Source organism: Amblyomma mixtum, unplaced genomic scaffold (assembly GCF_055824585.1).
Source record: "Amblyomma mixtum isolate Tamu unplaced genomic scaffold, ASM5582458v1 scaffold_13, whole genome shotgun sequence".
Classification (NCBI taxonomy): Eukaryota; Metazoa; Arthropoda; class Arachnida; order Ixodida; family Ixodidae; genus Amblyomma; species Amblyomma mixtum.
In genome coordinates this window covers 1,908,245-1,920,000 of record NW_028317662.1, presented here as the reverse complement: position 1 = coordinate 1,920,000, position 11,756 = coordinate 1,908,245, and the positions used below count along the sequence as shown (strand labels likewise).

The following is an 11,756-nucleotide window of genomic DNA, read 5'->3' as shown; positions in this document are numbered from 1 at the left end:
CACTTTTTGTAAGCGCTACCTTTGACTCTTAAACGGGAGTTGACGTATTTACCGTCATACCTGATGTCAGAGCTTTAGTTTGTAACAGCGATATCAGAAATTGCTGTGCAATAGTGCATGGTGGATTTTAATGCTTTTACGGCGAAACGCTGGCTGCACCGTGAGTAACATGCTTGCAGTCGGTAATCGCACTGCTGAAAGAGAATACAAGAATAAATTATTTGGTTTACAAGAGTAGACGTGCGGGCTGGTTGGTTGACCATGATTCCTTCAAACAGGAATCCTTGTGTCCTTGTCTTTTGCGCTGTTTGATTAAATTATTTGGTTTTTGCAAGATATTAAGGAGCACAAGCGGTTCTCGTATGCATAAAGCTCTGACCTGTTTCGGTACCACTTTGTTTTCCTTTATTGAAAATAAGGAATGTGATTTTCTCTCAAAATTTGCCTTGATTCGCAGACGCTCTATAACACCTCTTGGACACTTATGCGGAAAAAGGACGTTGGTGTGGAAAAGTGGCGCAGTGAGACTCTTGAAGTAGAGTAGTCAACTGACAGACTTCCTTGGGCTAGCAAAATCTGCTCCGTGCCTCTGACGTAACTTGCCATCTTGGACTTAATGCATTCATGTTGAAAGAAAAACTCCATTACCAGTTTTTCTTTCAACATGAACCAACTCGCCCAAACTAGAGTTTTACTTGACCTTATTGCATTCATAAGTGGCTGTCTTTCAGGATATTATTTTTAAGCGTGCTCTGCTGGAAAGAAAGGAAGTTCACACATATAAATCGACGACTTTTTAGACGCATACTTCATCTATTTTCATAAATCCAGTTTTTGGCTATGCGCTGTCGAAGGCAACTTGATTACTTTACTCAACCTTTTGGAGGTCTATAAAATGGCTCTAATGTCAAGAAAAGGTGTAACGTAGTTTATTTTTCAGAATATATGATTTGGCTTCTAGACGGGAATCACCAAACACTCAGAAGGCTCGCGAAATGGAGTGACTGTCTTGTGGCGAGAGGTTCATAAGGTGTTCCTGTGGTATGGTCTCTTTCAGCGCCGGCAAATCCCTGCTGACTTTTGCTACAGGACACCGGCCTCACCCACCTTTAAAAAGCTACTGCTACGCCGGCCTGCTGACCCGTACTTTGAAGAATGAAGACAGCCTCCTCCCATCATGGCTACCGCAGGATTAGTCAGCCTTGCTATATGGCTTCGAAGATTACTAAAAATTTTTATTTTTGAATGTAACACTTTTTATACCCTTTGTTCTTTTTTTGCATTAGTTCGTTTAATTTTTATGAATCAAGTATGCAATATTCCATGTAGAATTAGTCAGCGTTGTGATTCCAATGTATTTTTATGCTTGTTAGCCGCTTGGAGTACCGGCGCAGTCCAATGACTATATGAAATTTTTATGAATCAAGTATGCAATATTCCATGTAGAATTAGTGAGCGTCGTGTTTTCAATGTACTTTTATGCTTGTTAGCCGCTTGGAGTACCGGCGCAGCCCAATGACTATATGACAGTACTCTCTACGTTACTGTGTATGTTATCCTTTATGTGTAATCAATAAATTCCATTTCATTTGATTGTGGTATCTTCTCTTCCTGCTATTATTCAACGATTAAAATTGTTCGGTATAAAATTTTGTTTTTTTTTCCACAAAGAGCTGAAGCAATAGCAATAGTCGTCATTTCCTACGTAGAAGCAGAGGGTACAAAAAGGCGACTTCACGCTTTCTCTGGAAATAAATATGAGTGCTGCATTTGAAGCTACAGCTATTAGACCAGGTAGACGCTTTGGCATTTTGGTTAGACATTAACGAAGAGGGCGAGAAGAGACACAGACACAACGCTGAACTTACAGCTAGAGTTTATTGGGGCTCGGACTCTGTTTAAATACCGTGGAGGACAGTCTCAAAAAAGGAAGAAAACACACTTATAAATTGACCTAAAAGGCATGGGCGGAATTCTGCACGAGGCAACAGTCGCACATGGCAGGCTGGGAGCATTTCTTTATCGTTGGTTCAGAAAACGTTTTTCTTTTTCACACAGAGCAATTGGTGCGGTGCTTACGCATCGGTTTGGGTATTTTTGAATTTATTAGGCTTCTATTATTTGTCTAGTAATCTTAACCTGTCTATCGGTCAATACTTCGCACTGGTTGAAAATGGGGAACAGCGTTGAGTCTGTGTCTCTTCTAATCCTCGTCGTTTGCGCTGCATCGATAATCCTATTAGATATATTAGATATCGTTTTTGCAGAAGCTCTTCAGTTGCGAATTTTAACATGAAATTCAGAGAACTGTGTGCAAAACAGCGTATGAATGCATTCAAGTCCGACCTTACTACCGTCATCATATTTCTATTCTCATGGTTACATATTAAATGTACAAGTTATTTTGCAATTCATAAAAAATACAGCATTAGAGATAAAAATGAACTAAAATTTACTGGTTGGTGCTGTGCGCCACTACAAGTAAAAGCAGTGGCTGATAATTTATGACATTGATGAGGCTTAGAATTCACTTAGCAACAGTAGTGTCAAAATGTGAGCTAGAATATTTTCGGTGTCACAGTCTTTTTTTTGTTGGAAATGTGTACAAATTCTTTTATTGTGGGAAGAGAGTTTAACAAAGAGAGCAAAAATAAGCGATATTGTTAGAGAGTATTCTCCTACACTCTTTGCAAATAATCATGTGGGAAGTGTTCTTCTGAGGGCAGAATAGGCAAGCGACCTAATTTGATTCTTAGAGATGTATACGTTTTTTGTGAAGAAGAAAGAAATATTTCGGAATGAAAAATAATACAAGCAATTGCGATTAAAAGATTATTAGATGTCAGTGCGTTGAGTTTAAAGTGCTGCCTCATGAAATGATGATTTCCGTCTTTCTCGAGTACATGCAGGGGATCGAAATGTCATTACGACATTCCGCGGCGCAAGGTATGTATCTTGGGACACAATGGCCCTCGCCGTCAATAGATAACGTCCCCTAGTACTTAAAAACGTTCCCAGCGGTCACTAAGCGAAGCTTTCCATTTTACGGTTTTATTCCAGCCGGTTATGCTTGTAATAGCTGGAGCATTGATGAGAAAACACTAACTTTTTTCTTTAACGACGGATTTTTCTTTACGAAGTTTCAGAGAGCTGTATAGGTTTCCTTTGTAGCCTTTTGGCTGTGTTCGGATGGATGTCAGTGAGGAAATACTCCGGCCACATCCAGCTGCTGGGATCGCAACTAAGGACCTGCGAATTTCACGTCCGGTGCTCCACCAACTGAGCTGCGCCGATGGCTGGTTTTGGTTTTGAGGAAAGGAAGTGACGCAATAACAGTCTCGGCGGACACCCCAACCGCGCCGTAAGGGAAGGGGTAAAGGAGGGAGGAGAGAAATAAGTGCCGTAGTAGGTGGTGGTGGTGAAAACATTTATTAGGAAGGGAGAGCAGGTATGTTTTGATCAGCTCCCAAGGGATTGAACCTTACAAGCACCTAGTTTGGGACACTAGTGGCGGTTGCCGCCACCCGGGCGCGCCCGACTAAGGCTTGTTGGGCCTGTAAGATGTGGCAGCCGAGCAGGGTCGCCTCCCAGTCCTCCCGGGTTGGGTTGGCGATGGGGGGAATAGCCGGGGCTGGAGGGGCAGGCCCACACCATGTGATAGGTGTCAGAAGACAGCGCACTACAGTGCGGGAAGCTGCCGCTAAAAGAGGGGTCAAAGTGATTTCGTGCTGCCGGGCGCAGCAATGTATTGGTGAGAAGGCGGAGAAGGAGGCGCTCATCCGCCTAGTGGAGGTCTCCGGGGTCTCCGGAATAATTTCGACCGTCTGGATGTCTTTAACGTCCACTGATATTGCACAGCATACGGCTGCATTTTGCGTTTCGCCTCCATGCAATCGGCTTTCAGGGGTATTTATGTGTAGCGTTACCGGACCTTCAGAGTGTTCACCAGCGCCACTCTTGTCCATAGAGGCGGATGTAGTACGTCCTCTTTTTTTGCGACTGCCGCGCAGGATCGTGATTAACGGTGAGGTCAGAAGCTGTGCGAGAACGTTTTTATGCTACCTATGGCATGAAGAGTGCTAGAATCGGGGCCCTGCTTAAATATTCAGGAGACAAGGAAAGAGAAAAGGGGGCTCGTTATGACATACAAGAAGGAAGCTAACAGTCACTGCAACGAAGGAGCATAGGGGATATTTTTATATATTTTTTATTTGTGATGATTAATTGGCGAATAATAGTGTAATTATTTTATCACTTAAAGGTAATTCATAAGAAAGCAAGAGAACAAAGGTTCTTGCACATCTTCCACTGTCACCGTTCCATCACGTTCTTACGTGGCATTCGCGGTAACACAGGACGTACTACCTCCGCTGCTTTGGACGAGATTGGCACTGGTGAGCACTTTCAATGTTCGATGAGACTACATGTAAATACCCCCGAAAGCGGAAGATTGGAGAGGAGGAGGAGGAGGAAAACTTTTATTCCTATTTACAGTGAGAGTTCGATGGGGCGAGCCGGAAGGGCCCGCCCCTTACAAACACTAGGAGGGATCCCTAGTCCGGGATCCCTGTAGCTTCCGCAGCGGCCCGGGCTCTAGCTACCAATGCCTGTTGGGCATGGAGTTCGGAGCAGCCGCGCAGGGCAGCTTCCCAGTCCTCTCGAGTGGGGTGGAGGTGGGGTGGGTAGGCAGGATTGGAAGGGCATGCCCACACCATGTGGTAGGTGTCCGAAAACTCCTCCTCACAGTGTGGGCACGCGCCCGAGAAAGAAGAATTGAAGTGCTTAAGTACTGCCGGGCACAGTACAGTATTGGTATAGAGGCGGAGAAGCCAGCGCTCCTCCACCCTGGTGAGGCCTTTACAGGGAGGGGGATAGAGACCATGAAAATTTTGATAAAGAGAGGTGATCTCTTTAAAGGTGATGGCCGGATTGAAATTGAATTCCGGATCAGGCTGCGGATGAGGCGACGCCCGGTTAGTAAGCGCGCGGGCGGCAGCGTCTGCTGCCTCGTTCCCCTCAAGACCCGCATGAGCCGGAGCCCACACGATGGTACGATGGGTCGGAAACCCTGTGTATTCGCATGCGTGGAGAATTTTGAAAGCACGGTCTGGAATATACCCTTGCTCAATATTGCGGCAGGCGCCCCTGGAGTCCGTAATAATGACTCGAGACTCTGGATCTGCGGCGGCCAGTGCAATGGCGATCTCTTCCGCAAATGTAATGTTTGGGGCACGGAAAATAAGGCCCTGAACTGTAGTGTTTTGGTGGATGACGGCCGCCGTGTACCAACCCCCATGGTGTGGGCCGGCCGCATCCACATAGAAGACACCTGGCTTATGGCCATATTGTTGAGAAATAGCCTCCGCCCGCGCGAGACGGCGACCATCATGGGTGTCTGCAGTCATGTTCTTCGGAAGGGGTCGCACCTGGAGTGCAAAGCGCCAGGCTTCAGGGATGCGGACCCGTTCTTCTGTATGTGTTGCATAGGATATGTGTAAGCGGGTCAGAAGGCGGCTCCCCGCAGGTGTTTTGCTTAGGCGCAAGTATTGATTGTTAAGATGAGCTTCTCGTAACTCCCCAAAGGTGTTGGTCATCCCCAGACCGAGGAGACGCTTGTTGGACGTCGTTATGGAGCCGTCGTCGCAGACGAGGGTGGAAGTACGGGAGTGTAGGTCCTTCATTGTAACGTGGTTACAGCGCAAAAACGATATTGCGACAGAGAGAACAGCGCTCTGTGCGTCCTGTTTTCCCTTTCCTGATGTCGTTTTCGCGCTGTGTCCACGTTGCACGTCGCCGTAGCTCAGTTGGTCGAGCACGGACGCAGAAATTTAGAGCGCGAGGGTTCGGACTCCACCGGTGGCATGTGATTATTTTCTTCAACTTTCATATCAATCATCTCTAAGCGATAAAAGGATTACACTGTTAATCTCCTATTAATCACTACAAATTAAAAAAGGAAAAAGAATATGCTCCTTGGTTTCCGTTGCTGTAGGCGTGCATTATGTACTTCATAACTAACCCCTCTTTTTCTCTTTTCTTGTCTTCTGAATAGTCAACCACGGCCTCTATTCTGACAGTCTCGATGCCATAGATAGTAGCATAAGAGGCTTCTCTCACAGCTTCTGCCCTGAGCGTTCGATCATATTTCATGTGGTACTCGTGTTAATACAGAAGTCACTACGTCCGCCGCTTTGGACGAGGGTGGCACGGGTCAACACTATCAAAGTTCGGTACAACTACACATAAATACCCCCGAAAAGATTGGATAGCCGTCGCCATAGCTAAGTTATTAAAGCACCGGACGTGAAATTCGGAGGTGATGGATTCGGTGGCCTCCGACAGCATGCTGTTCTGATTTCGTATCAGTTATCTTCAAGAAATTATATAATTAAACTGTTAATCTCCAATTAATCATTAAATTTGAAAAAAAAAGTCCCCTATGCTTGTTCGTGTCGGTGACTTGCCCTCCGTCATAATCTGTCCTGCTTGCAATTTTAATGGGTTCTGAAGAAATAATTTACCGCAGAAAAATTTACCGCTTTATATGAGGAGTTTTAAATCATTTATTGTTATGATGGCTTTCTCACCAGTGTCACCGTGGCCGCCCCCATGAGCGAAGGAGAATCTGTGCTGAAAGAGTTGAGGTAATAAGCTGACTCTCGGGACCGGTCTGCCCAACAATGAGGCGTATATCTGGAGGAGGGTACAAGACGGGAACTACATGTGCCCAGAGTGGGTCGACGTGACACAGACAGGGGATGAAAACAACGCGAAATGTAAGAATTGCGGGCAAAGGGGCGCTCTTGATCACATAATATGAGAATGAGCCGATTCTCCGGGCACCAGTATATAAAAATTAACACTAGAGAAGCCTGGGAAGTTTTGCTGCAGAGCGGGGACCCAGCCATCCAGCAGCAAGTCACCCGACTGGCTGCTGAGGCCGTGAAGCAACAATGTAACTTCACTCATCCTTAGTCTGCAGAGCATTCGTACCCGCGTCCCAGGCCTGCTTACCGAGACCGGGGATCTGGGGGCTCCTTCTCGCTGAGCCAATTAAAGTTTCATTCATTCATTCATTCATTCATTCATTCATTCATTCATTCATTCATTCATTCATTCATTCATTCATTCATTCATTCATTCATTCATTCATTCTCCGGCAATTTGTACTGTGCAGTAGTAACTGGGATTCTGTGTGCAATAGCTTTTTCCATGCGCATAACTATGGAATTTCAGCCGTACCTTGTTCAATATGAACTGGTGGGCGAGTGTGTCAGACATGGTATCAAGTGTAGCAATGTAACGGCACGAGACAAGGAGGAGACGACGGGACAAACACAGCGCTGATCTTGGAAAGTAGAGTGCAACCCCCCCTTTGTCAGCGGTTTGCAGAACCAGAGTTACCCTTTAAGTACCTGACTGTCTTAATTTATTTTCAGGTTTCCCTTCTCAGGTGTTCTCGAGCGCAGCACAATATTCACTCAAACGGAAACTCATACTGGTGTCTTGCGCATCGGTCGAACGGGAAACGCGCCTTACAGTCGCCAGTTGATCAGATGGCTGCATCTTTGGCTCAACAGCGAACTTTGGGGACAAGTCGTAGGACTTGTTCAATGTCTTCAGGAGTGCATACACTTTCCACATTGCAAGTGTTTCCATTGAAAACGGAATGAAACATCTTTCCACATTGGGAAAGTTTATTAACCTTGCTAACAAATATATAGGCTGTTTTATCTATACTGACACAGTCCACAATTGTGACTTGTCTGGCTTTACGCAGTTTTTTAAGAAAAGGTTTTTTAGTTTGAAGAGCGCTTTTTCCGACATAGCAATGAAAGTGTAGTACATCACAATAGAGGGAAGACGTGCTACCTAGCAGGATGGTTTACTAATATTAAATAGTTAACTTTTTAGCTATCACTGTTAGGCTGCTTAATTATTGATAGGCGTGTAGAGCATCGCATCAGTTTTTAGGATTTTGTAAACGCGATCACTTTCCGCACTGTGGCCCAACCAATTCTGGCTTCATCGCGCGAAAATGCATGTGTTTTCCAGAAGCTTGCACACCAAACAACCTCTCTAGTACACGTGTCACGACGCAACTAGCGCACGTCGTGGTAAAGAGTGTGGGGAGTGCTGCCGAAGGGGAGCAGGGGAATGCGTCGGCAAAAGGGGAAAGACCGAAAACGGCGCCGCGTGCGAGTGTAGTGGTTCTTGGCCTCAGCGAATGGGGAATGGTTTCTTCTCGGAAGTCGGTTCGAAATACGAGACGACGACTGGACGGCTCGGGTGGAGTGGCGCTGTGCTTGTTTTCTCTCTTGCTAGCTAGCCAGAGCGGCTAACAGTGACACGTGTGTTTTAAATTCACTTTGTTTCTTCTCGTTGTAGTATCCTCTAGTAAGCCATGGCGGCCTACAGCAAGGCGTGTGTTTTATAGTGTGTACTTGTCTTTTTTTTGTGACTTCTTACGTCTAAAAGATGGCGGGAAAGTCATCTATTGGCTAAAGAGTAAGTTCTTGGCGGGAGGATTGTCTATTGGCTGCGGATGGAGTTTTGGCGGGAATGTAACGAGATGGGTGCGCGCGAAGGAGAGCTCCAGAGGTTGAGTGTGTGGCAGCCGGACAGATCGGTCGTGTGCGGCCGGTGGTGGTCCCGGGGCCCAGAGCGTAGCGTTGGAGACGCGAGTTCCTTTAGCGGCGGCCGGACGGGTTGGCCGTGTGGTGGCCAGCGGTGGTCCGGAGTCACGGAAGTTTGAGGTCTTATTTTTAGTTGAAGCGGAGAGGTCGAAATCTTTCGGCATATGTAAATCAGTGTGTAAATATTGTAATAAATAATTTCTTGACGGAAGCCTTCCAAGTGCCTCACCATCCGAAGACCTGCACACCTGTCTGAACTCACCAGTCGCGAAGTACGTCCTCATGGTCACTCACGAGACCCGCCCTCTACCACTCCACGTCAACATCAGGAGAACAACATGAATAGAAGAGAGAGGGAAAAATTCGTGACTGCACGCAGCTTGCAAGAATCGCCAAAATTTGTTGTCCAGAGCGCCGACGGTAACGGCGTTCAAAATTCTAAAAACTGATGTGGATATTACTTACGGTGAACTACACGTCTTTCACTAATAAAAGAGCCTAACAGTAATAATTCAAAAGTTAACTGTTCTGTGTTAGCGAGCCTTCTAGTTAGCACTTCTAGCTGTATTATTTTGTGCTACACCGCTCACAGTGCTAAGCCGAAAAAAGCACTCTTCTTACCGAAAAAAGCCTATTTTTTAAAAAATCGTGCAGTCTTAGGTAAAACACCCTGTATTAGTGGAGAAGCTGTCTTCCTGTCTCAGTACACTATTTTGGTATCACAATATTAGGCTCCAAGCATGGTGCTGAACCTTTCGTTTGCTTTTCCGTTGTTTGAAGTCAGCGTGGACAAAGGCAAAAAAAAATTGCTTAATAATAGGCATGAAGAACCCTGTTCGGCAGTAATATCATACCCATATGGTGTTCAAATATTTGAATTTTCCTGATAGAGAATCAAATATCCAGCTATTCGATTCGTCGCATGATTCAGTTAGTGCATGTTCACATTGATTCTAATGAACTAGAATGAGTTCAAAAGTTTTGCAGGGCTCTTCTATAAGTTGAGACTAAGTTAAATATCAAGTTACACTCCGACGCTAGACAAAGTTAAATTTCAAGGCCTTCACCGAATCTGCGCCGCATGCTAGGATGACTAGCCTGCCCGGCATGTAGTCTTCAGTGCTTGCTTCAAAAAGTTCTTCCACCTGGGGTTCTTTAACGTGCACTGACATCGCACAGTAGGCGGGCCTCTAGAATTTCGCCTTCATCGAAATTCGGCCGCCGCGGCCAGGATCGAACCCGCGTCTTTCGGGTCGGCAGCCGAGCGCCGTAACCACTGAGCGACCCCGGCAGCCCGATATTACTGGTACAATTATTTCATTGCAAAGATAAAATTTCTTAAACATCAGAACAAAGCGCAATAACATGCCACCGGTGGGGTCCCAACACACGACTCCGCGTCCGGTTCTGTGCCTACTGAGCTACGGCTCCGGTTGTCCAATCTTCGGCTTTTTAGGGTATTTATGATGGGGTGACCTAACTTTGGGAGTGTTCGTCAGTGCCACCCATGTCATAACGGTGAGCGTATGTCCTGTATTACTGCAAGCATCACGTGGAACGTGATCGAATGAAGAGGGTGGACGCTGTGCGAGAACCCTCTTTCCTACCTATGGCACCAAGACTGGCGGAACCGAGGCTCTCATTAAGCTACTGAGCACACAAGGGAAAGGGAAGTGACGGGTTTGTTATGGTATAAATGTGAAAGAAGACATCACCCAAACTGGGAAGCATAAGGGAATGTTTTTCTTTTTTGTGTTCTTTTGAGCGGAGTGAATTGGACATTAATACTGTTTTATTTTGTCCCTGAAAAAAGAATTGAAAAGAAAGTAGAATGGAAAGAATCACACTGCGCCGTTAGGATCCAAATGCGGGACCTCTAAATTTCGCGTCCAGTGCTCCACCAGCTCTGTTACCGCATATAGATGATGTTCTGCCCAGAGGGGCGGTCTTACAGTTGCCGATTCGGCCACAATTTTAAATACAATTACACTGGCTTCCGCTGATGAACCTAGCGACGAGGCGTCAATGAAAATCAAATATAAACTTCTCCTATTACCTGATAACATCTAGCACATATTAAGCATTTGTTCTGACAAAAATGTTGAAGCAGCAATGAGCTACATTTGTGCGTTTTCTCGGTTTCGGCGCAAGAAATGCCCAGATAAGCACTTCATCGGTTTTCTTCATTATGGCAGGACACTTTTGCCTTATTCTAGCTCATTTTGAAAAATGATTCCTTTTTCACTGGTGTACAGAGGCTGTTATGGTACTTACCCTTGCATTCCGCTAGTCGTTTAGCCCAATATGGATGGATTATCGATCCTAACAGCACGGGAACAACTGGTGAAAGGTATGTGCCAATTAAAAAGTCTGTGATATTATAGGTTACGCTTTATGCTTGGCGTCGTGAGTATGCCTTCTCTTCCAATAGAGGTGAATCAAAGCTACTCGTCTTCACACGTCCTTGAAAAAAAAGAGAACCACTTTTTTTGTTTTGTGCCGAGGACGTGCTACTGAGTAGTAAACCTTGAAAGTAAAGCCCCTTCCATGGGAAAGATAATTTAAGACAGCTACATACTACCGATATTGGTAGTTGCAAGCCATACTGTATAGAGGCAATATCATGTCGAGCTATTTTTGAGGTTATATAGCGATTTATTGTTTATTTGACACGGCAGAATGAAGCATAAGATTTTCAATGGCCACTGTTGCAAGCAGTTATGGGCGCTCGGCTACTGAGCACGTGTTTCGCCTTTGATCTTTGTTGCTACCACATTCTGAAGGCGGTGAAGTACAAAATAATCCGTGGACTGTAGAGTATCGGTGTATACTGAGTTCAAGGAAACTTGCGTGAGGAATCCAGTATAGCGCCTGTCGTTGCTACGCTTCAGCTTTACGACGTTAAATGCCACAGACCGTGACAAATGTCTCATTGTGTTCACTACTTATTTATGGCTCGCATAAACGGTGTAATATATTGCTGTAATTTTAAGCATACAGTTATTTATGTAGTAGTAGAAATTTTTTTTCACCGATAAGAACTTCTGCAAAAAATTGAGGAAGTATTTTTTCAGATGTTAACTTTTGGGAATTACACTTAACAAAACCATATATCAAGTT

The 11,756-nt window shown here is 45.3% G+C and overlaps 1 protein-coding gene across 1 annotated transcript in view; it reads left to right on the top strand.

The window, feature by feature from the left end:
• Positions 1-1,507, top strand: part of LOC149324876 (atlastin-3-like) — a 53,111-nt gene extending 51,604 nt beyond the window's left edge. The window contains exon 10 of the mRNA XM_089565224.1: positions 1,058-1,507. The gene's annotated coding sequence lies outside the window, so the exon portion shown is untranslated. The remainder of the gene's footprint in view (positions 1-1,057) is intronic.
• The last annotated feature ends 10,249 nt before the right edge of the window (positions 1,508-11,756 follow it).